A 26,786-nucleotide genomic window follows, 5' to 3' on the forward strand; every position below is an offset into this window, starting at 1 on the left:
AGTCAGTATGAGAAAACATTGCTATTACAGGGCATCGAAGAAACATTCTACAAAACAATATTCACAGCAATACTTGTCATGCCAAAAATCACCTCTAAAGTTTGCACTCTTCTGCACACAAACTACAATTTCATACAATGTTGGGGTTTTTTGGAAGAAAACAGACATGTGAGCAATCCTGATTAATTAGCTTTAGCCAGAGTGAGCTAAGGGCCTTGAGGCCCAGCTGCAAGGTTATTAAAAGATCAACTATGTGCAAAAGATAAGGGAGTTGGCAGCAGAAAAAAAGAATATCAGGGTGGGAAACCATCGCATAGACAGCACATAAACAGTTGTATTTAACCAGTTCTGAGTCCCTGAGAAGAAGAAAGTTACGGCAGATAAAAAGTTGTAAACAGGATGCCTGCGATCAGCAAAGCAGGACAAGGACGATAAGCAGCACCCAATCGCAACGCGACAACAGGTGTGTGAACAGCAACACTCAACCAATCAACATAAACCACGAAGATGCCAAGACTGTATAAATGTAATGCTTTGCTTAATAAAATGGAGCTTTGTTTCTAACTCATATTGAGTCGTCTCTTTGCTCCACAAGCCCACCTCCACAGTACAAGACTTGTCCATCTGGCTCTGGTGGCTGCTTGTAACACCATATGCTACAGAAAGAGGAGTCATGGCCCTGCAGTAGGCAGATGTGGGATAATCTTGTTTCCCCAGATACACAGTTATAGATCCAGAAGGGCAAATTCTACAAGAATATCTTATGTTAACAATCAATTTAAAATTCAAACTTTGGGAGGCTGGATGTTTGGCATTTGAAGTCTGAATCTTTGCTTCTCTTCTTGTCATGTTGCTAGAAAAGACATTGCCTGATTTTGTGGTTTTGCAAAATGTCATTGCATAAAGCCATAGAGAAGCAGCTGCCACTTTTTTCTTGTATGCTTGCTTTGACAGCCCCTACAGACCACACAAAGAAATTGCTTAAGCTGACTTGTACACTACCTTATAGGAGAGTAGTGCATTTTCTCTCTCTCACCTGTCCCTTTTTTTCTTTCTTTTTGAAATTCACAATCTGTAGTTTTTTAATCTGTGCATTCACCAACTATCTACTGAAGATAATCTAGTGAGTCTGTTCACCTTGTTGCATTTCAAATATCTGCTTTAGAATGCAAAAGCCCTAATAAAGAAAAAACAATATTGTAAAAGCAGTACACAGTTTGATTTTTTACAACCTACTTCATACTTTTGTAACATAATTCAATAGCATTACATAATACTGGGATGCAAACTGAGAAGACACTGTAACAGTCAGACTCTTGAAAATTACTGAAATTTTTATTAATTTTTGTTAGCATAAAATTGACCCAACTGAAACGTTGTTATAGTAGTGAACCTTGTTGATTCCCCTTACTATAAATATGAATTTTACAAGATTACTAAGATTTGCTGATGTCATTCAGAATATACTAGGCCAGCTTTAGTTAGACGGAGGTGAGTTTTCTCCATTGGACTGATTTAAAAGTAAACCCTCTGCTCTTTTAATAAAAAAAACAAAAATAACATATGTCTGCTGAATTAAAGTGGTTGTCAGGAAGTGACAGCATAGTCCCAGATCATTTGTCTCTCAGCCATTCTGATATCAAAGGCTCAACTAACTGTAAAAACAGCATCCTGATTTTTGAGGTCCTCACTGGTATCATCTCAAAAATTTATTGAAGGAAACACATTATAAGTACTGCACAGGTATTATGGGGAAAATAGAGAGAGAAAAAGACAGAGAGAGATTATCAGGAGATTCTAACAGCTCCTGCAGCTAAATGGGTTAAAAAAAAAAAAAAAAAAACAAAACAAAACAAAGAAACAAAACCCAAAAAAACCCCAAAAAACAGGTGAGGAAAATCTACAACTTTGCATAAGCAGAAAACTGTATCACCACTGTATAGGTGATACACATCATTATAACAGCTCTATCAAGAGACTTGAATATTCCTGAGATAATAATTAACTAAAGCATTTGTCAGTCACTAAGTTACCAATTCACACTGTTGTGATCTCAAAAAGAGCTCATGAAGAGACACAAAGTAATCCCTGTCACTACAATAAGAGAGTATGTCATTCTCAGTTTCCAGAGAATTTACTATGTAGTTACGATATTGCTTTTACAATGAAAACTAACCAAGCAGGAATAGTGAAAGCACAGACATTTTATAGAAGGTAGTCAAATATAAGAAAAGTGTATTACAAATTTCTATATTGCTTATTCCTAGAAAGAATATTTTATTATTTCAGTATCTTTCTCCCCCTTAAAGGAGAGCCACCAAGCAGGGAAAAAAATAAAAACAAAATAAATTAAAATTGAAATTGAAATTGTCTTTGTATGAAAGAATGAATCACGAGAAAATTTCTATTAAAATCCACCTGCCAGAATTTGCCCCATACCCTCCAGAGATGTCACAGGAAATCAGTGTCTCCACCTCCCAATTGTGTTTTGCATTTATTGTTGCAGTCAGAGTGAAGAACAGGTTTCTCTGTCTCAGTCATAGTGAGGTATATTAAGAACATAACTTTCCTTGAGTTTATTAATATTCTTGCTTATTCTTAGGAAACTCAACAGAAGAACTGACCAGTTCTAGAAAAAATTATAGCAAAGACCAGTCCCTTTTCTATCAAACAACATGTCTAATTTTATAATTTCTTTGGTTCTTTCTCAAGGGAATTGTGTGGGTTTTCTCCCGTTATTCTTATTCATATTTGAATATTCCAGTTATTCAGGAAATTAACATTTTCTCTTCTTTACCCATTTCCCAAACTCTAATTAACTTTTACCACCTGTTTCTTTGTTAGAGCAAATAAGATGCTAGGAAAGTGAATTAATTTCTACATTTCTGGGATGCTATAACAGAAGAAATGACTCTTCACTAAGTTACAATGAATAAACTTAAATAATAAAATCTTCTAAAATACAGTGTTGCTATGAGAAACTTGGAATTGATGGAACATTTTTGGAAGATGTGTTCATTGCATTTTTTTACGAATTAGGGCTAACTTAGAGGTTTAAGACCTGCCAAAGGAAGAAGGTTCTTTTTCTATATTTTATGTTTATATTTTATTTTATTAAGCAACAAGTTTCCAAGCAGTAAGAAAATAAAAGTCATATCTATTTGGTCTATTCCAACACAAGAATATATTCATCTCCTCTGCCCAGAAAACTAAGATTTTCTTAGAAAAACATGAAGGCTTCCTTAATAAAAAAATATATTTTAAGAATCTTATCATCTAATCAGGATAGCTCAGGTTGGAAGGGATCCATAAGGATCTATAGGAGTCCAATGCAATGTCTTTTGAATTTCATTTAGTAAGTTGTGGGTGTTTTACTTCTCATTTTCCAAGTGCATTAAAATCTTCTCTTTATTACCAGTAAGTCTAGAATCATAAGACAGTTTAAAAATAGGAAGCTGATATTGTACCAATTCTGCTCTATGATATTCTACCATATTCTACTCAGATATGTTCTTTCCACAGACTGGATAAATAGCAGCAGTCAAAAGTTCTGAGATATCTGCAAAGGTTATGAGTTTTGTTGGTGTTGCCACAACCAGTGTTGTTGTTTTCTCTGATCATTTCTACTTCACCTCACTTCTCTGTGTAAATGCACACCACATCTTCCAGGCTGCAAACTTTGGAGGGTAAGAAGTCATCTCTGCTTTATACTTGCATTGCACATATCCTACCAAGATACATGCTTGTAGGACCATAAACAGCTAAGACAAATTTAAATACCCCAAATGATACACGGAAATAAAATAAATCTGACATCCATTCTATCTTCTTTAACTTAGTATGCTGAAATTCAGCAGGGGAAATAATTTTCCTTGGTACCTCTTTGGCGGTGCTTTTCCTTTGTAGTTGAAGCCCAACTGATGAAAAGAATTATTTTAAACTGGACCAAGTTATAAAGTATTTTGTTATTCTTTTTCCCAGCTGCTGTCAAAGGGGCAGCTTCTTCTGTTCTTTCACACTTGTGCAGTTAATCCACTTCCCATCATTTCTTGATAGTACCAGCTGAATTTTCTTTTTTTTTTTTCTAACTGAAAGAAAGTGTAGGTATAATGTCTATTTTTTGTTGTGTCAGCAGAGAAACACAAATAACATGCTTAGGTAAGAGTTATGCCCCTAATCATTTGTAACACAAGGAAATCACAGAGTGGTCACCTCCCATCCCTGCAATAGGAAATTGATGCTGGTTCCCCATGGCTTAGAGGTGCCCTGCCTGCAAAGCCACTCTTCTGTCAGACCTTCTGCCCTTTTGGGATGAGTGAGACAAATGAAGCTCTTCTTTGGGCAGCAGAAGCTGGAAATCAAGCAGCAAGAAGGAAAAGGGATGGCTTTGTGTGAAGGTTTATAGTCTTCTATAGGTATAGTTTATTACACTAAATAATTGCTTCGGGAAGAAAAAAAGAGACATTTACACAGTTTTTTATCAAAACCCAAGGAGAAATTTAATATTTTCATACAGAGGAGCCCATTGCCCTTTTGCACCCAATATAGTGCCATTTTTATTTCTAGATGGTGAAAAGTTTGCATTGCTTCATGCAGAAAAAAAATCATGACTACAAGTAAGAAAAAAAAAATCCTTCAAGAAAAGGCCTGGGGAAGTAGTTGTGGATAATCAAGCCTAATTATTCCCAGGCACACCACAGAGAGCATTCTCTTGCTTGAGAAAGCACCGCATTGAAAATACTCTGTCTCTCTAGCATTCCTCAAAACACTACAGGAGTCAGGCATGTAAAATGAGACAAAAATGTAAACTTTCCAAATTCCAAAAGAAAATCTTTTGTGACATAACAAACCTGCATTTGTTTACTACACTATTCTAATAGATCGTTTCAGCTTAAAGCTGGAATTGCTGATATTAATTTTTCTTCAGGTCTCCAAAATAAATAAAGCCACCTGTCTATAGGTATCTAGACACCAAGAAAAATTTACAAGCTCACTATTTTACAAGCATGCTGTTCCATCTATCAGCTTCAGAAAAATGACCTTATTGCATCCAAGATTAGGAATGTGTTGGTCATTTACAGTGTAGTCCATGATTTCCATACAAACTGCCATTAAAAATTGTCACCCTTAATTCAAGGGCTCTGATCTGTTACTGTCTTATTTTATTCCACATAAAGCTTTAGCCTTTCACAGACCATGGCAAAACCACCATTTGAATCAAACTACCCACAAAGAGCATCCTTGTAAAGAACATTAAAGCAAAACTTTTTAAAATTTTTATGAGAGACAATAGGTATTTTATCTTACCTGATTTTAAATCACAGCCAGAGGATTGGTGACATAAGAAAAATAACTGCATGACACTTGAGTAGAAATACATGCTATTTCATGGCTGCTTTTTTACTTTATGAGGTGTTATTATTACTACATTAAAGTCAGTACAGGTGACTTTTAGAGTTTAGTTTCATTGCAAAGCTATGATATTTGCCACCAAAACCAGTGGCAAAGGAATCAGAATAGAGAAAAAAATAAGTTGCACAGGGTTTAAATAAATTATGTTTAAGAATTCACTGGTCCCAATGAAGAAAACATTTTCAGTTTATTGAGTGATCTAATTACTTTTAAGAAAGTATGGAGGCCAAGTAAGATTTCAAAAGGTTAAAAAAGGGCAGGAAAAGTGACTTTCAGTCTGAACAGGTGTAAAAGGGAAAGGCAAGCCAGGAAATCCCAGTTTTATTTTACTCCTGGAAAATGTTTGAAAGAAATAGCCAAACATAAACTTGACTTCCAACAAACCAACTAAAAGGGAACAAAAATAAAAATAACATTTGGTGTGCCGTAGTTCCTGAAAACAAATTTTCTCATATCAGGCTTATTTTCTTCTATAATGAAAGAGTATGCCTCATAGACAGAGGAGACATAGCTTTTTGTTAAATCACTTGACAAGAGACCTTTTTAGGAATAAGTAAGATCATGGTAAATATGAAACTACTGCAGGACCAAGTAAAACTTAGGCTAGAGGCACTAGTTAAAGAAGACAGGTATTGAAAGTTCCCTACCACACGTGAAGGAAAAATTGTCAAGGTTTCAGCTAGAGTACAACAGAAAAGGTTTTCAAATAGAGTTGATCCATAGAAAACCAGTGGCAGTTCTAGAAAATATGAGGTAGAAGAAAACACTGAAGGAAGCAGAACTATTAGGTTTATAGAAGCAAACAGGAGAGGTACACATTTCTTTATTAAAATATACTGAAAGTAGCTATAATGTAAGAAAGGAAAAAAATTGCCCTCATATTACAGAGAAAAGAAGCAATGGACTTAAACAGCAATGGAAGATTAAAGGTTGACATTCAGAGAAACTTTTAGTGATAAAAAATATGAAAGCACAAGGCATAAAACATCAGTTTCTAAACATATGTGTTGACTCAGTGCTTTCAGGGAGGTGCCACAACCTTGCAAGTGTTGAGCCATCATACATCAAAACACAATCTAGAGCCTTTGTAGGTCAAAGGCTCAAGACACTAATTTTGTGATAAATGAACTTTACCCAAGCCCCTCTGTGAACAAAATGAGTAGATCAAACATCACCTTTCAGTCTTAGATGATCTTTGCTATAGCTTTCAGATCGTTGTAAGGATGATGAGGTACCATTATATTAAATACTGCTTTGCAAGTTTTAGGAACCAGAATTTATTCAAAGGGAAGAGGGAAAAAATGCAGATAGGTTATTTGTGGATATCATTTGATGACCTCTATTTCTAAGCAATTTTTTACCATTAAGATATCTATTTAGTGGCAAAGCTTCTATTAATTTTTCATAAATGCACAGCCAGCTGAAACTACAATTTCTGCAAATAAACTTGTTCCAAATATAACTCTGTGTGGAGTGGGAACCTGATTTATTTGTGATATTTGGATGCTTAGAAGTGCTGGGACACCCAGGAGTGATGTTTCTATTTATCTAACAACTGCTGGGCACTAGGAGCACTGAGCATTCCCCAGTCACTACCATTTGCGTCAGTCACAGCCAAATATTTTAAGATACAAAACTATTATGGTGTATCAATTATTAATTATATTATGAGAATTTCATCAGAAATTTTAGCTATAAGGACTGGGAAGCTGAGTTTGGGCTCCTTTCCCACATTCAAGTTTTCAATCACCTTATTTCAGCTTGATTAGTGATTTCTGCAACACTGTAAAATGCCTGTGATAGTTCAATTTTTATCAGGATTTTTAATTCTAAATTTATTTGGTTTCCAATATTCTTATGAGATTAACTCTTCCTAAGAGGATGGTAGTTTCTAGCCCAGGCATAACAATGTCAGTGCAGGCACAGCAATTTCATTTTTTATTGCAATGCTTGAGGAAAATCATATTATTGATCCTCTCAATCAATCGAACACAACATCCTCTGTTTTCCACTCAGAGCCAGCCACCTGCATGATCCCTCCACCCCAAGTGTTGTTCAGTCTCCCCACTCCCACACCACACAACCTCTCATTGCAGCCCTGCAAATGTGTAAGGAGAAATACAGCCCTTCCTGCAGCAGAACAACCCCTGGAGACACCTCCCATGCAGACAGACTGCGTAATTCCCTCATTTTAGCATAAACTGCACTATTCAAGAACCCCTCCTAAACTACCCTGAACCACAGCTTGGCTTCTCCGTGTCTCTGCAAAAGCTAAGTGGAAAAGAAGATGCAGCATCAAACATATGTTTCAAGAGGAAACACAGCACTGGAGTGCTCTGTACACTGATGTTTAGCCTTGTTGTAGCTAAGGGAGCAGTAAATCCCTAATTATAGCATTTGGTTGGTGGCCAAGTAACCAGAAAGGCTATTCAGCCAAGGCTAGATGAGACATTTCATATCCAATAAAACTGCAAGTTGCATAGCACTGCAGGATTTCACCTGCTTACAGTAAGACAAAAAGGTCCAGCACTAAAAAACCTGGTTGGGACGGATGCAAATTGGCAACAGTACATAAAATTACATTCTTCAAAGTAAAAGGCTTGTACTAAAAGATCTTTTCATAAAAATTGTTATTCCAGGCGCATATCAAGTGTTCATTTCCCACTGTTCCCTCCAGTTTCTCTCAAGCCAGGTACCAGGGTGAGGGTTGGTCACTATTATACTGACTGCATTAATTTACATGAGTTTCTGTCTCCAGAAGGGGTGCTGGTGACTTATCCTTAAGGGCTTATGAATCCTGACCCTCACCCTGGAGTCAGGGCTGTGATGGCCCTCATGCTGCTCTTTCAGCACTCCAGGAGCCCCAGATGGACATCAACTGCTGGCTGCTCAAGCTTTCAGAGCAGGTTTGGGGTACCAGAGTATGGGTAGTGCTACATTTCTATTCAAGTCCCATGATAGCTGATGCTTTTTTCAATATCCAGACCATGCTATTGTGTAACTGTATGAATGCTTTTGTCTTCAAAAAGGCAGTTTTTGACCTCCCTGACTGTGAGGAAAACTTGAACATGCATCTCAAGAGCATCCTAATAGCTCAGAAGCAGGAAGACTGCACTATGCAATCAATTAAGAAAAGAGGCTGACTGCACTTTTGGGGCTGATGGAAGACAGGAGTGTTCAGGAAATGTGATAGAGAGAAAGCCAGCGTTTAAAATGAATCTCCATGTGGTTTAACAGCTAAACCAGGGACATACCACTGTATCCCCTCATATTAGCTCCTTACAGACACTCTTGTCATGTTACCTAAAAGAGATTTGTATACCCCAAGTCCTCATTCCAGTAGTTTTGTCCCTTTGTTTCTTTTGCATCCCTCATAACAGGGCAGTTGGAAGAAAGTTAGCAGAAGATGGCACAATAGGGCTAAAACCTCTGCATGCCTTTTTTACTGCTGTGTTTCAGTATGCTCATGGGGTCTTCTTGAGCCGATTCTGCTAAGCAGATGTCCTGCTTTATTTGATATTTGTGTTTAAATATAGCATACATTATCACAACAAATAATCACAGATATTTTGCACAATCATGTACAGTACAGAAATAAAATTATGTAGGCATGCACAATAATGAAATTAAATGATCAATGGCAATTTCTTAATGTAAGTTAAGCCTATGACATAATAATTATCTCTATGTTTTGTTTAAAAAACTAAAAACTTGTATACAACAAATAAGAGAGGGGAGAACTTGTCCTTTTGATTAAAGGAGTTTGACACTATGCCTATCTCCTATTGTAATTAAAAGTTTGCTGTTCCCCGTTTTAAAAAATATCAGTAGATAAATCTATCCTGGGTAGAATGGGGAAGAGTGTATTTAAAATATGAACTATTTTCCTTCAGAAGTATGAAGCATGTTTAACATGTATTGGAAAGTCAGTAAACATTACTGAAAGTGATATTTTGCTCTCTTTATGGTTTTGCAGGTGAATTTATTTTAAAAAACATTTTGGGGGTCTGATCCTTGGGACAGACTGATGACATTGTTTTGGGGAAAACAGTGGAGCTACAAGTATCTGTAAGTATCATGTAAGTATGTATGTAAGCAGCTGCAGGACAAGGCACCCTGGTCTTGCATATTCACATTTATCTCTTTGAAACAAAGCTTGCTGGCAGAAGTGAGACAGTTTAAAATTGCAGAACAAAGCAGGAAGAAAGATGGAAACAAAAGGGCCTAAGAAGAACTGTGGCTGAACCAAAGGGAGCAGCCCACAACCTGGGGAGCAGTCTGCATCTCTACCCAGCTTCACCTTCCTCCCTGGTGCATTTCAGGACACAGCAAAGTCATTTGGAAAGAGAGCAGCTGAGGTTTGTTGGGGTTTATTGCTTGTCCTTGGGAAGGCAATTCTCCTCTGCACACTCCTGCCTCTGTGCCTGGAAAGCAAAAGAAAAATCAGTGAATACTCACAGTCAAGTGCTCTGGGACAGTCAAGGAAAAAAATTCAGAGAACCAGTTATAAAGGCTGCATTCAAACCATGAGATGCATTGACTTTTGTGCATGGGTCAGGATGCCCATAACACTTGGATGTCATAGAAGAACTTATTTTAGGGCATCTGGTTCTATATTTAAGCAACCAAATAATAACCTGGACATGAAGTAAATGCTGCCATGTCCCAGACTGAGTCCAGCGTTGATCATCCAACAAAGGAATGGGCTGAATATCCACTAATAACCTAAATATCCACTTTTTCAACTTTAAACCATTCCCCTTTTCTTATCACTACATGCCCTTGTAAAAAGTCCCTCTCCAACTTTCCTGTAGCCCATTCAGGTATAGTGGAAGGTCGCTACAATGTCTCCTCAGAGCCCTTTTTTCCAAGGACCGAAGAACCCCAAGTGTCTCAGTCTGCCTTCAGAGCAGAGGTGCTCCAGCCCTCTGATCATCTTCTTGGCCCTCCTCTGGACTTGCTCCAACACCTTGTCCATGTCTTAATACCTTGTGCTAGACCAGCTATTTGAGCCTGCAACATACATCATGAAATGTGTCAGCTTCTTCCTCTTGTGCCAGATGGCTTACTGAAGGTACTTCTCACTTCTTGAATTTTGCTACTCTTGGTCTCTGCATTTCTGCAGTGCCTGTCACCATTACGTGGTGCATGGCAGGAGGCAAAGGCCCCACGTATGAGGTGTCCACTTTTTCCTGGGTGCAGGGGAGGGCAAGATGCTGAGCTGCAATGACAGCAACTTCACCCTTTGTCTTTTGGCAGTCACCTCACAGGGGGGACACAGGAAATATCACAGGGGTCACTGCAGTAAAGTTCCAGATTTGAACACTCATTTCCAAATGCAAGCCCGCCTCCACCTCTCTGCCTGAAAATTCAGTCCATCTGTCTGTCTGTTCTAATGATTGCTTATATTTTTATTTGTTTCTGCTACTAATGCAGCTGGTGATACAGAAAACAAAATATGTAACAAGGGAGTTGGGCTGGGGAATTTTGTGCTTATTTTTTTTCTCAGTCTCCTTTTCTTTCTAGCGATGAACTTGCTTTAAGGCATTTGTTGAAATTGGTGCTTTTAAGTTTGCTTTGTGGAGAAGGATTTCATGACTTCTAGCCCCAGAGGGTTGTTCTTTGCCCTACCACTTTTCTCTGCCATCTGGCATGTTTGCTTGAAGTAAACATGTAGGGTCAGAGGCCAACACGGACATGTGGAGGGACAGCTTTGTCATAAAAGCTGTGAGGAATGAGTGGGTGCTTCTGAATATAGCACTGTGCATTTTGTTCAGCTGCTGAACACAAAGAGGTGAGGTTAGTCATATGGTTGAAAAAAAAAGAAAATCATATAGACAAGTAGAATGAAAAACTGTACAACACAGTCTACTTTATTTGTTGTTGGCTTTTTTTTTTTTTTTCCTAAGCCTTTCTGGACACATTTCTAAACAACAATGATAGAGAATACAATAAAATACCCCCTCTCCATTCTTTTGGACATGTGATTTATACAACTTCAATAGTGACTTAGAGGCCTTGAATCACTGTGGGTGCACACAGACAGGCTGTAACAAGTGCCAGTATCTATGTTGCAGCTGTACAGCCACCATTCGTTCAAATGTAAAATTTTGAGTTTGGCACAGGAATTGGTAAGGACAGGAATTAGTTTGACAGGACTCGCACAAAGGAAGGGATTAAGGAAGAGGGTCATATAATGTACTCTTCTCAGTAAGGGAGACTTTCAGATCTGTGAAGGCTTCAAGGTAGGAAAGACGGGGGTGCATGACCCAGAGAATATCCTACTTTTTCACTGCTAACTTTGTCCAAAGATGGTCACAAATTTGCTACAACCATGTCTCTGCTGCCATTGCTTTCCATTGCTTTGCCATTGCTTTCTCTGCTGCACACTTGCTTTCCAAACACTGCTGCATTTCTGCTACATAATTCAGAGGTGCTTTATTGTTGCTAAGACAGTGCCAGTACCCCAAAAATAAAACCTGCTCCATACTTTCGTGTGGCATTTAATCAGCAGCTCTAGGAGAAAGAGGTCTACTCATAAGTGTCTCCTCCTGAGAGAGAAGTCTTTACTGTGGCTGCAGTGCAGGTTAACAGCAGCTGAGGTGGAACATCTCAGGCTGGATCACAAAACCAGCCCCTCACAACCATTCTGTGTGTTGGGCACAGAGGTTCAGCCTTTTAGTAATTGTGACCACCAGCCTCCTCACACCTGGCAGCAGAGGGTAACCTTCCTTTAGATCTGGCTTTTTACACTGTAGGGTAAAGTGCCAAGGACAAAAGGATCAAAGACCCACGAAAATACTTTATTCCCTAAGTGAACAAGGGAGCAGAATCCAACTGTGGTGGCACCTCTGCCCAGAGCCTGCCTACTGCAGAGACAATCTGTAAGAATAGAAAGGATGCCAAAAATTATTGCTGTCTGTAAACAAAGGGACAGTAGTAAAGGATAGTAAAGCAGTAAAGGACACCACTCAGAAGCACAGCCACAAACACTGCCCTTTATGCCTAGTACTGAGTGAAGAAAAATTCATATTGCAGAATTCATACCAAGGTGTAATGGTACAGTGTATCATGAAGGACCTGCAAAATGCACAGCCATCTGTCTAAAATTACTCCAGCCAGTTTCAGATGATATCTAAATATGACTATATAGCAAATAACACACATGTTAACACTGACATCTTACTAATGGATCACTTTTTGCAGCTATGAAATAATGTAACCTCTGAATTAACTTTACTATATGAAGTTACTTTCATCCACATTTAATACATTAGCTCTTTTATAAGTTTGTATTAAGCCCAGAAAACTGAGAAAGTAAGAAAGGACTGCTCAAAAATAAAAGACTGATTTCAGAAAAGTTTCTTTAAATATCCACATTCCCATGAAATTCCCGTGAAAGAGTACCCATTCTTTGGGTACTCTTACAGCAGTAATTGCCATAGAACAAAGCTAACCATAAGGAAATGGAAATACCACTATTCTTCATAAGCTAGCCTAAGACACACTGTGAAGACCACGAGCTTCCTCAGTGAGGTCAGTTCATATGAAGCTCTGCCTATGTAGAAATTTCACAAGGTACACCTTTGTTACTATCCTCTCACCCCAATCATAATGCAAATGAACTAAGCTTACCAGCACAAAGTGAGATTTGTCAGCCTACCATTCCTGAATTTGGGAATTTGAGGGACAATCCCAAACCAGCATAACTGTTCAAAGCTTCTACAGCAGGGAAGAGAGGAGTTTTACTTGATGTCAGAGCATCTGTTATTTCATGTTTTCTTCTGACATTCTTTTGGCAAATTTTTTCAAAGATAAACCTATACAAATCCTCATTTTAAAGGCAGGTCTTCTGAAATCAGCCACCAGTTTCAAGATGAACTACCTTTAGCCTTGCTTCACACTGTTACTTACAGTGTATGAGCATTAGACAGAAAAAACTTTATCAAGGAGGCTTCTATAGGAACTTTGGACATCTCCATCATTATGTCAGTGACAGAACTGGATCACTGGCATTTGCAATTACAGACATGAATACTCTAGGAGTATTCATTCCATTTGCAAGTCTGCAATGAATGGAAAGCAGCTGCTGCCTAATTCTATTCAGAATTCTAACTGGGTTGCACCAGCCAGGGATTCTAGCGATGAAACTTGCACATGTGGGGAAAGAAAGCAGAGGGAATCAAGGTTTCCCATCTGAAAGAGTCTCAAGGATCAGATTGTCATAACACCACTCTTTATTGACAGTTATTATTTTCTCTTTTGTTGGAGACTAATCCAAATGGATTCTGACAGTACAAATCATAGAATCATAGAATGGTTCATTAGAAAGGGAGCCCTAAAGGTCATTAGTCCACCCCCCCCCACCCCCCCCCCGCAATGTGCAGGGACATCTTCAACTAGATCTATTTTTAGCCAAATTAAATAAAAGGTTGCAAACTCCTTGGTAAACATCTCTTTTTTAAAAAGTTTGCCAATATTTAGCTTAAACATAAAATGTTTCAACTAACAAAAATTAAAAGCTTGATTACAACCAGCTAATTCATGCTGACTTACTATGAACAGGATAAAACTTTAAAGATGATAAGTCAAAAGGATTATAGTTGTGGGTTTTTTAATAATAAAAGCTCAGTTCAAAGAAAAAAGCATTGAAGCTGCCACAACACAGACCAAAGAAGTAGTATGCATTCTTCTAAATGAAGAGAAGAATTTCACAAAGAAGAATACAGGTTAGAAAAGTTAGTGTTTTGGGACAAAAATTAAAAGCTTGCTTCCACAAAATATAGGATGTAAACCATCACAAAGACAAACTTGCATATGATTATTATTGATCATTCCTTTCTCCACTGCAATCTTACATTTAGCCCACTAAGTGCATCACAAAATAGTGGAATTTTGAAACTAAAAGACAGAATTAAACCCTGCATGTCTGGTTTTCTGTACCCTTAGATGTCAAAAGGCACAAGGCAGCAACTCCAGCCCCTGATCAGTACAAATGCAGTCACAATTAGAAACACATGCTGAAGTTCAACATTACCATGCATGAACGTTTTGAATTACATTTGGTCCTTCAAGTGCTTGATCATAAAAGTGCAGTTCATGCTACTCCCGCTACTGGGCAGAGAATGACAGCTGTTAAAAAACATTACATTACAAAGCTGATAGATGGCTTTTGTCAGTGACTATTTTTTACATGAAAGCTAATGACCTGACCACTAAAGCAACTCATCACAGTTGTATTTACATAAGCAGAGTATTTATGTGTAAATATTCTTTGCTAAATACTTTCACAACATTTTTACATTTCCATAAGGATCTCTTTCACAGAAAGGAGAAAAATACAGCAAAAATTATGCCATTCAAAAAGCAAAATGAGTCTCTTTCAATTAAAAGAATAAAAATAGCTCTTTTGGAAATTGTTATTAACATGTAGCTCAAGGGCTCTGTTAATTTATAAGTGAAGCAATAAAATTACCAGACTGAGCATGCAATGCCCTGCTTATTCTCAGAAATATTACCATTTTTCAAATACTGACACCAGGGATAGACAGGAACCAAGAACCTTCAACAGAAATTACTAATGAAAAATGGTGACATACTTATTTTTACTTCTTTACATTTCCAGCTGTATTATATGTCAACTAGATGATCTGGGAACCTGAGTTACAGGTGTGCTCCTGGTGAATTAACCAAATACACCTGTTTACACAGTAAGTATAAATAAAACATCTCCTGTGTCAAAACTTGTTTTTCAACAGTTGACATAAAACCACCCATCACAAGGCCTAGGTAAGTCTGCAGTGTGAGATCTGGTGATGCTACCCAAACATCATATTCCAACAGTACAACCTCTATGAATCAGAGACTTTCATTGTTCTCCCAAGGATGCTACCTGATTAAAGACTTGTATACTTTTTTAAAAGAGAAAACTATACATTTCATGTTGCTTTGCTCTGAAAGCTGCTCAAGATTAGAAAGGGTCCACAAGCCTGGAAGTGAACAAGCAAAAGGAATGGAAACTCTTAAACCCCAAAATCAACCAGCAGGTCTATCACATCTTTCAGTTCCAACTAGATTAATTTTTATTTTATCAGGATTCAGTTTTAGTTAATTGACTTCCACTAGAACAGAGTTTGAGTGTCCTAGAAAGTCAAAGGAAAGGCAAAGTAAAAACAAAAACTGTACTAAAGTTCAAAAGAGCACAGAAAGGATCCTCTTGAAAGTGTCACAGTTTAAAACAACTCATTTGCTCCCTGCTCTTCATATATATGTTGAGTGAACACATAATGAAAAAGATCCCTGACATATATTTCATGAGAGAATCCTTCAGGCAGATGGTCAGATGCCTATCACTCTCTCTTGTGATCTTTAATTTTTAAAAGTCTGGCATCAGAAAAATAATTCCATCTATCTCTGTCATGATCTGCAAACACATTGTCAGTACTTTGTCACAGAAAAGCCCATTTAATTTTCCCTATAATAGGCATTAATATTCCAAAAGATAGGCAAAGAATTGTGCCCTGAAGAATTAATCCCATGGCCAGATCCATCCAGATGGACTCTCACTCTCATCCAGACTCAATAGCAAAGACTCAGGCTTAAAAGCATAATTGCCATGATTTTATGCACAGTCACAGGAAATTAAGGTTGTCACCTGTCATAGCCATTTCTGGCTAAAAACAGGTAAATATATTCATACAGTTGTCTTACAAATCTAGTTTGTGAATGTTTGATGCATTTCTCAAAGATCTTACCTGATGTTAGAGGCAACAGATAATATAAACTATGCTTAACCTGAACTGATTTTTTTCAGTTTTACTGACGCCTAGCTCCACTCTATTTAAAATTCCACTGTCCATCGAAGTAAGAATCAGCTTCATACTGATATTGATCCTTTGTGAAGCCAGAAGTGGAATTTTCAGTGCATTGAGATCATGCAGGAGTGAGATGGTTAAATATATTCTTCTTTAATTGCCAGGGTTTATGAATAACTACTGATAAAGGAAGATGATACGTAAAAAGAGCACCAGAAAGCTTTTGCAGAGGTTGGACCTTCATACTGCTACAGCTTCAGCTTTCAATAACTCTTTTTTTTCCAGCGTTAGGAAAAGACTACATAATTCCCTCTTCTCCGCCCCCCTATGTTTTATTTCACAACCTCAAGGTCTTCATCAGAGACCTGTATTTCTATTTTGATTCCCCTGCAGCACAGGTAAACTTTGTACTTCTCATTCAATGTAAGTCATTAAAGTCAATAAACAGCAAAAATTAATAAAACAGCAACTTACATATTTTTAACACCTCTGAGTTAAAACCACTTTGCAATAGGGAAGAAGAACAGATGCTCATTTCTAAATGCTAAAGCCACCAACTGGGAATATGCCAGTTGTAACTGCTGCCATCTGTTTTCAACTGTTCTTTTTACCTAGCTCTCTGAGATTCATATTTGAATTCACAGCCATACATCTCCACAAAAGAGAGGGGCAGTGGGAATAGTATAAGCAGGAATTTTCCCATGTGCTCTCACCTTTATTAAATAAGAACTTTCAGTAATTACTGGTCTGCAAGAGCTCTATGAAATGATAAATCAGGGACTGCTTTTTTGCAAGGATTATATGGTGACAGCAGTTATTTAATAACCACTTTCCATTATTGCTTTCCCACGTTTCATTTAACTTGTTTACTTTCCCACTGCTGCTGTTCATCTTCCTACCCTCTCTATAGTCAGGTAGACTGCTGGAAACAAAGCACCTTGTGCATATACCCAAGCATCTGCTACAGAGGATCTGTTGCAATATTGAGCTGCATATTGCAGTGAATGCAACATCCAGAGAGAGGCTTTGCTTTTGTCATGGCAATTTCCATCTTAGCCAACATGTGTCCTGAATCATTGTTCTCAAGAATTAACCACAGGAGATGCCAATACTCAAGCTAGAAGGCCAAGACCTGTATCAGGCCTCTGTTACAGAGCACATATCCACACCTGAGGCACTTTTTCAGGATGCTGGATGCTGGCAGCTGCTGGCAGCAGCTTCACTTCCCAATAAAGAAAGCTACTGTAGGACCCTTGGTCAATATTTACTAAGCTATGTATCTATTAAAAGGTAGGGAATCTCAGTTTTCAAAGACATGTGGGTGATTTTCAGTAATATTGGTGGTATAAGCAACACTGAATGTTTAGTTACAATCATGTTTATTATTATCTTCCTCTTTCTCTCTCCAGCATAGATTTACTATAGTCTTACTGATCATTTTCACAAGAAAACTTTGAGCTACAACAAATGAAGCAGTCATTCTGAAGGACTATGATCCTTCCTCTACATGAAGGGATGGGAATGGAGAGGGTTAAAATGATGTAAGAACAACTGGTCAAAGTAAGGCATTACTCAAATGACATAAATATAAATGTTTGAATCTCACTTAGTCTTTGCTTTCTCACTGCATTCTTTTTTTAATATGTGTAGAAAAATACAACCTAACTACACTTCTATGGTCCAACAGCAGGGTTATCAGCTAAGAACAATAAAATTTTAAATATCAGAAGAAATATTTCTCTTGAGCTCTGCTGGCGTATTTTGTGCTTTTGGCAGCACTTTCCTTCTCATCATTTGGTGCCTCCTATTGCTTAGGTTCTTCAGTGGCATCAAGAGAGAAAACAACATTTTTCACTTTCCTTTTCCTATTAAAAGTACCAAAATGAGTAGCAAAACAGGAAGTACAAATGCCCCTTTAGTTGACTTTAATCAGAACAGGAACTAAAAGAAACATAAGTCCTGTAAACAGATAAAGTAAAATGAGGACATACAAAAAAATGCACTGTTACGATATTTTACAGAATCACAGAATGTTAAGGGTTGGAAGGGACACCAAGAGACTGCCAAATCCAACCCCTATCATAGAATCATAGAATCATAGAATTGGCTGGGTTGGAAGGGACCTCAGAGATCATCAAGTCCAACCCTTGATCCACTACCACTGCAGTTACCAGACCATGGCACTGAGTGCCACATCCAGTCTCTTTTTAAATATCTCCAGGGATGGAGGATCCACCACTTCCCGGGGCAGCCCATTCCAATGCTTGATCACCCTCTCAGTAAAGAAATTCTTTCCAATGTCCAACCTAAACCTCCCCCGGCACAACTTGAGACCGTGCCCTCTTGTCTTGCTGAGGGCTGCCTGGGAAAAGAGCCCAACCCCCACCTGGCTACAACCTCCTTTCAGGGAGTTGTAGAGAGTGATGAGGTCTCCTCTGAGCCTCCTCTTCTCGAGGCTGAACAGGCCCAGCTCCCTCAGCCTCTCCTCATAGGATCTGTGCTCGAGTCCCTTCACCAGCCCAGTTGCCCTCCTTTGGACCTGCTCCAGGACCTCAATATCCTTCCTAAACTGAGGGGCCCAGAACTGGACACAGGACTCAAGCTGTGGCCTCACCAGCGCTGAGTACAGGGGCAGAATCACTTCCTTGGACCTGCTGGCCACACTGTTCCTGATACAGGCCAGGATGCCATTGGCCTTCTTGGCTACCTGAGCACACTGCTGGCTCATGTTCAGCTTCCTGTCGATCCAAACTCTCTGCCTGGCTGCTCGCCAACCACTCTGTCCCCAGCCTGGAGCTCCCCATGGGGTTGTTGTGGCCAAAGTGCAGGACCCGGCACTTGGCCTTGTTGAACCTCATCCCGTTGGAATCAGCCCAACTCTCCAGTCTGTCCAGATCCCTCTGCAGAGCCCTCCTGCCTTCCAGCTGATCCACACTTCCCCCCAGCTTAGTGTCATCTGCAAATTTGCTGATGATGGACTCAATCCCCTCATCTAAATCATCAATAAAGATATTAAATAGAACTGGGCCCAACACTGATCCCTGGGGGACACCACTAGTGACTGGACACCAACTGGATGCAGCACCGTTCAGCACCACTCTCTGGGCCCGGCCCTCCAGCCAGTTCCTAATCCAGCGCAGAGTGCCCCTGTCCAAGCTGTGGGCTGACAGCTTTGTCAGGAGAATGCTGTGGGAGACGGTGTCAAAGGCCTTGCTGAAGTCCAGGTAGACCACATCCACAGCCTTCCCCTCATCCACCAGGCGGGTCCCCTGATCATAAAAGGAGATCAGGTTGGTCAGACAGGACCTGCCTTTCCTAAACCTGTGCTGGCTGGGTCTAATCCCTTGCCCATCCTGCAGGTGCTGTGTGATTACACTGAGGATGATCTGTTCCATAACCCTGGCAGGCACTGAGGTCAGGCCTGGAGTTTTCTGGGTTCTCCTTCCAGCCCTTTTTGTGGATTGGCGTGACATTTGCCAACTTCCAATCATCTGGGATTTCCCCAGTGAGCCAGGACTGTTGGTAGATGATAGAGAGAGGCTTGGCGAGCTCTTCTGCCAGCTCTCTCATCATCCTTGGGTGGATCCCATCTGGCCCCATAGACTTGTGGGGATCCAAGTGGCTCAGTAGGTCACTGACTGTTTCCTTCTGGATTACAGGGGGGCTGGTTAGATTCTTGTCACCTTCTATAAGCTCCAGAAGCCAGCTGTCCTCAGGATAACCTGTCTTACTGTTGAAAACTGAGACAAAGAAGGTATTAAATACCTCAGCCTTTTCTTCATCTTTGACAACTGTATTCCCACTCATGTCCAGTAAAGAATGGATGTTTTCCTTGCCCCTCCTTTTGCCACTGATGTATCTGTAGAAAGACTTTTTGTTATTCTTCACAGAGGTGGTGAGATTCAGTTCAAGTTGTGCCTTTGCCCTCTTCCAGATCAGGATCACCTGGTGTAGGTAACACAGGAACATGTCCAGAAAGGGTTTAAATGTCTCCAGAGAGGGAGACCCCACAACCTCCCTGGGCAGCCCGTGCCAGTGCTCTGTCACCCTCACAGTGAAAGAGCTTTTTCTTATGTTTACATGGAAACCTCCTATACTCCAGCTTGAACCATTGCCCTTGTCCTATCATAGGTCATCACTGAAAAGAAACTGGCTCCATACTCCTGGCACTCACCCTTCACTCACCCTTTACATATTTACATATTTACAAACATTAATGAGCCCCAGCTCCCTCAGCCTTTCCTCATAAGGGACATGTTCCACTGCCTTAATCATCTTGGAAGCTCTGCACTGGACTCTTTCAAGCAGTTCCCTGTCCTTCTTGAACTGAGGGGCCCAGAACTGGACACAGTATTCCAGATGTGGCCTCACGAGGGCAGAGTAGAGGGGGAGGAGAACCTCTCTTAACCTACTAACCACCCCCCTTCTAATGCACCTCAGGATGCCATTGGCCTTCTTGGCCACAAGGACACACTGATGGCTCATGGTCATCCTTCCATCCACCAGCACCCCCAGGTGCCTTCCTCAACACCCCTTTGCTGGTCAGTTCCCAACTTATGTTGGTACATGGGGTTGTTCTTTCCCAGATGCAAGACTCTACACTTGCCTTTGTTTTGATTCATTAAATTTCTCCCTGCCCAACTCTCCAGCCTGTCCAGGTCCCTCTGAATGACAGCACAGACTTCAGAGAAGTCTCAGAGTCAGCAACTCCTCCAAGTTTTGTGTCATCAACAAACTTTCTGACAGTGCATTCTGTTCCCTCATCCAGGTCACTGATGAATATGCTGAATGGTACTGGTCCCAGCACTGACCCCTTAGATACAGCCCTCCAATTAAACTCTGTCCCATTGACTACAACTCTCTGACTTCTCTTCTTTAATGCATCTCACTACCTGATCATCCAGACTATTTTTCCTCAGTTTAGCTGTGAGGATGCTGTGGGAGACGGTGTCAAATGCATTACTGAAATCAAGATAAACCACATCCACTGCACTGCCATCATCCATCCACCTGGTTATGTCCTCATAAAAGGCTATCAGGCTGGTCAAACATAACTTTCCCTTGGTAAACCCATGTTGAGTGATGACCCTAATGACCCTTGATGTGACTAGAGAGAGATGAGGATAAGTTGTTCCACCACTTTTCCAGGGATGGAGGTGAGGGTGAAAATTCAGGGTCACCGAGGTCTTTCTTCTTACCACTTTTGAAGACTGGAGTAACATTTGCTTTCCTCCAGCCCTCAGGCATCGCTCTGGTTCCCCATGACTTACTAAGGATGTTGGAGAGTAATGCGATGACTTCTGCCAGTTCCCTCAGCACTTGTGGGTGCATTCCATCAGGACCCATGGGTTTATGGATGTCCAGATTGCTTAATTGATTCCTAACCCAGTCTTCATCTACCAAGGCACACTCCTCCTTTATTCTGACTTTCTCTGAGGTCCTTTCCAACCCAGCCAATTCTATGACTCTACGTAACTGCAGCAATAGTGGATCAAGGGTTGGACTTGATGATCTCTGAGGTCCCTTCCAACCCAGCCAATTCTATGATTCTATGATTCTATGATTCAAGGGTCTGGGGCTACAGTGAGCAGTCTCCAGCAGTCAAGACAGAGACAAAGAAGGCATTCAGCAATTCTGCCTTTTCGACACACACACTCACTATCACATTTTGTAAATAATGTGGTATAACCTCTTCAACAAATAATTATATGGAAAACAACATTGATGTGAATAGTTCATATGAGTCAAGTTACTGTGATGTGGAGGTCTTGTGGGGTCTGGAACACTTGGAAACAATGAGTTCAACAGAATAGGAGAAAGAGTACATTTTTGTAATGCTTCTGGCCTTATATCCATCTCCCTAAGGAGACTATTGTCCAGATTGTTTGCTATCACATTTATTTTCAAATTACACCTTTCAGGGCACAGACTATAGATGTGCCGAAATGGTATCTGAAACTTTGCTGGAGCTGCCAAACAACCTGTTTGGAATATATACAAACAATACTTACTTTTTGCTCATCTTTGTGATCAATTCATCCCTGTATTTCATGTGGTTTCAAGTCTCTCCAGCAATGTGAGACTGGCCAACATGGGGCTCTGTACAAGTCTATCCTGGACTCAGGAGTGCTAAAGTGGTCTTTGTAGGGTGTCACTGACAGACTACACACTGTATGGCTCACTTGTCCTTCTGACTCTTCCGGGAGAAAGAGAAGGAGTGGACGAAGGGGGGAGGTGAGGAGTCTGGGGGAAGAAGGAGGAGGCAGAGACAGAAAGGAAAGAAGGAATGAGACAAGAAGTAATGTTAATTTCACAGTTTCATTACTAAGATGGGACATTATTTTGTGCAGTTACTTCTGATCATTGCATGACTCCTCTGAAGATCCATATCATTCATTCTTAAGAAGGTTCTTTAAAGGTTAAAGATCACAAACAAATTTGCCTTGTGATGACAGAAATGTCAAGGAAAAGAACTCATTAAATGAGGAGAGATGTCCCTCTGTAGCCAGAGTACTACCTCACACTGCCAAACAAGATCTTGCAGTCCTTTAATGTCAATTTTTTTTTATTATTTCTGTCCTAAGAAAAATGGAGCAAGCTAAGTTCTGAAAGGAGCAGAGCATGCCATGAGAAAAGCTAATAATAAACTGATACGCAATAGTTCTGAAAATAAGTCAGTCTATATAAAAAGCCAGGTACCAGAGAGCAAATTTACAAACCACAAAAACCTAATGTGAAAAATATGGGTGCTTAACGTCAATGACATTTTGACATTTTGTCTCCCCAGTATCATACTTAGACAGTGTAGAATTAGGGAGAAAAAAAAATGAAGTAGGGAGGAAGAAAGAAAGACTTACAGCTGTTAAAGTTCTTTAAGATCTTTATAACTTTAAGAAGGGGAGATCATGAAAGCTCCTTGCAGAAACTAAAAGCACACTAGTTAGAAAACACAACACTGAAGAAGAAATACGTCTGACTAATAGAAAAAAATTACGTTACATTTTTCTGGAATATTTCTAAAGCTTGCCAGGAGGGTTAAAGAGAAATGCCTTTTTTTCCCTATTAGAACTGTATAACATAGTTGTAGTGATGTGCAAGGACAAGTACTTCCTGTGGTTCTGCAACATGATTCTGTGTCTGTATATAATATACATACTCCATGAAGGACTTATATACACTGTTATCAACAAATGCTGCAAGTGTAAAGTCTTTTCGTAAATATTCTATTGAAAATTAGTGTTCATTCAGTTATAATATGAACCAGTTGAACTTCATGAACTGTATCTTTTAATGACACAGCCCAGCCTTGTAGGTAATTGCACAAACACATAATGATCAAGGCTTTGGTATTAATTTTTCCAAAAGCACATTCACAGTTGATCACTGAACAAGAGCTATAGTTAGGCTCAGAGAAAAAGAAATAGTTCTTCTGTTCCTCTGCACTGTGGAGGATGTCTATCACAGTCCAGGGAAGTCTTAAGCAAGACTGATACACTCCCAGTTTTAGAAAATTCAGGGTCTATATTAAATATATATTATTGCTGACAATGGTAGTGCTTTTTTCTCCGTTGGTCTGAATAAATGATTTCTTAAATGGTATACTCTTTTAGATACAATTTAATTTCAATTTTATTTTTAAGCAAAAAGGAAGTGGGATATGATACAACAAATATAGAAGACATATCACTTGGAAAATCAGTCTCTGAAATGGAACCGCTCTGCAATTAGTGTTTAGGAAAAAAAAGTTGGAAACACCACCCTCATTATGGTATATCTTTCACCTCTTTAGCATTGTTCGTCTTTGTGTTTTCAATTTATTTTTTTCCAAAGAGCCTCTGTCATGGGCTACAAAAGGACTAGACACTAGTGAGCCAGTGTAATGATTTACAGGCAGGGCTTCCTAAATATGTGCTACAGGCATCTTCAGGGACAGATACATGTCTACAGCTACCCAAAAAAATCCTGCCACTCCCCAGGTAAGAGGACGAAAATCTTCCTGTTTTTTCTCCCATAAGAAGTGTCAGGAGCATCATGCCTCCTGCAGAGCAATGCAGCACAGGATCATATCAATGCCATTAACTCCTGCTGCTGCCACCAATACCACCCTACAAGGTACTTTCCCTCTGATGGCAACAGTACCTGAGCACACTAAGCTGCAGAAATATTTGAGGGAAAGGGGCTGAGAACAGGAATCTGTCTTAAAGACTGGGTTCTCCCTCCTCTCACTTTTTTGCAAGTGATCCTAAGTTACGAACAGAAGAAAAATTAGTGTTATGTTCTCCCTGGTCTTTCCAAATTGGAGGGTGAGTAGAGAATGAGACTGGTAAAAAGCAGAGAAAGGGCAGAGAAAGGGCAGTGTGATTAGAGTCAAGAACAGAACCCAGAAATTGCATAAATGAATCTAGCAGCACAAACTGACACAAGTAAACTTGAATCTAGACTGTGAGGTTTGCTGAATTCACCTGAATTGTGGATGGTATCTGAAGAACTATCTAAAGCACTTTCAATGGATGTTCTCACTGTGTAGGAATTACCTCCCCCCAAAAATTACCTGTTTCATCTTCTTCTTTATCTGTTTTTGGTTTAGATGGTCATTTATATATATTTTTTTTTTTTAAATCTCAGCACTTTCTGTCTCTTCCTTGTGTCTGAGTACCTATGCTAGTTTTCACAAGACAAACTCCAGGTCCATAGGAGACCAAAACACTTAAAAAAAAAAAAAATCTTAAGTATTTCTTGAAATTTTAGGTGAGACTGAGGTATCATTTCTTGAGATTTACCACAACAAATGTTGTTCAGCTAACTCTTCTTTTCAAATAAATGTTTTCTTTTTTTTTTTTTTTTTACAATGCTTCAGACTTTATGACAACTGCAGAATCCGTGGCTGAGGTTTCCAAAGGTTAGTACCAAAATTCAGTGTTTCTATATTTTATTATTTTAGTTAAGGTTTACTTACTGATTACTGTTACTCAGACAGAATTTCTGCTTTAATTAAGTAATGAACATTATAAACTTACTCCAGCTATTAAAATCAGAGTGATAATTTTAAACTCGCCATGGGTTTTTTTCCTCTTTTAAAAGAAGAAAAAAAAATTCTGCTAAAACTTCCCTGAGCTGCACCAGGACTCCTCTACACTTACATTTCATGCTTGTGTATTTCATGAACTATTTACTCTCATACAGTACAAATGTAAATCATTCTCCCCTTAATTGCCAATATGTCACTGCTAAGCATACATATGCAGCTGACAGACTGGCCCACCATTTGTTGCAAGGGAAGAGTGTTGAGCAGGCAGCTGTCACAGTGATATCAGTGCTACGGACAGGCGGAGCGAGCAGACCAGGCATGCACAAATTCCATTATCTTAGCCTTATCCTTAATCCTGCCGCCCTACAGAGAAGGGTTGTTACAGGCTCAGCTAGCAAAGACTCCAGCTGCAGTCTCCTGTTAGCTACCATCAGCTGCTGGCCATAGTAGCCTCTCTGGGGAACTGCTAGTCCACCGCTTTCATCTACAGATGTTAAATCTAATGTTTTTCAAATCTTTGCATCTGTTCCCCAGGGGCCCACTAACTTGGTTTTATTTAAAGATTTAAAGATTCCTCTTCAAGGCATGGTTGGCTGTACTTCTTTTCTACAGCTTGAAGAAATTCAGGGAAGTTTGCAGGATCTGTGTGGTCAGATGGGTGTGGGGAGGGGCATTTGCTAGTATTTGTTGAATGTCTTTCATGAGGGAGCCTGGCAGCTTGAGGGATTGCAGAACAGTTGGATCAGCTAGACTACTGTGATCACTTAGTTTATTAAAAATCCCTTTAGGGTCTAGAGCCATTGTATCTAAAGTACTGTTGCAGCTTTCTAGCAGTTATAGATGAAGAAACTCTGTAGTCTCATTTAATCTCTTTACTTCTTCAGAGATCTGCATATTTTTATCATCTCCTCTACTGCAGGATCTGTGATTGGATTTAATTTCCTGGACATTAAATTAGTGTCAGCTGCCATTCTTTGTATGTTTTCTAAACTTGATCTGGTCTATATGAGAGTTTGAAGCAGAGACACAGTAAGTGTAATAAAGTTTGCCACAGAAAGACTGAAGGACTTAAGATCTGGAATTATTGTTCAAATAAAGAGAACTCAGTCTGTGTTCTTACTGCACTTCTTCTAAAGGCTGGTATCATTGATGTAAGCCTCTGTACCTTGCCCCTCTGAGTGTTAGCAATATAGGACTTTCCCATGCCAAATTTATGGCTTTTCTTTCCCCCCCCAACCCTGCACCTCTCCTCTCCTGCTCACCCATTATAAAATTGCTGAGCTTATGGGTACTTTTGGATTTGCTGGGTTAACAACCTTCCCAAAGCAATTGTTTCTGCCAAGAAAAGCTGAGGTCCACACATTGTTGGCTGAGACTGGAAATCCTAGCAAGGATTTTGTCTCTGGGCTTTTAAATTGATGTTTTTACTAGTAAGTGACCAAAGCTCACAGATTTTTTCATTTACTTTTATTACATCTTCAATGATATGAAAACTGGTGTTTTAAGATAATGAATGTGTTAGATGAAAGATT

Source organism: Heliangelus exortis, chromosome Z (assembly GCF_036169615.1).
Source record: "Heliangelus exortis chromosome Z, bHelExo1.hap1, whole genome shotgun sequence".
Lineage (NCBI taxonomy): Eukaryota > Metazoa > Chordata > Aves > Apodiformes > Trochilidae > Heliangelus > Heliangelus exortis.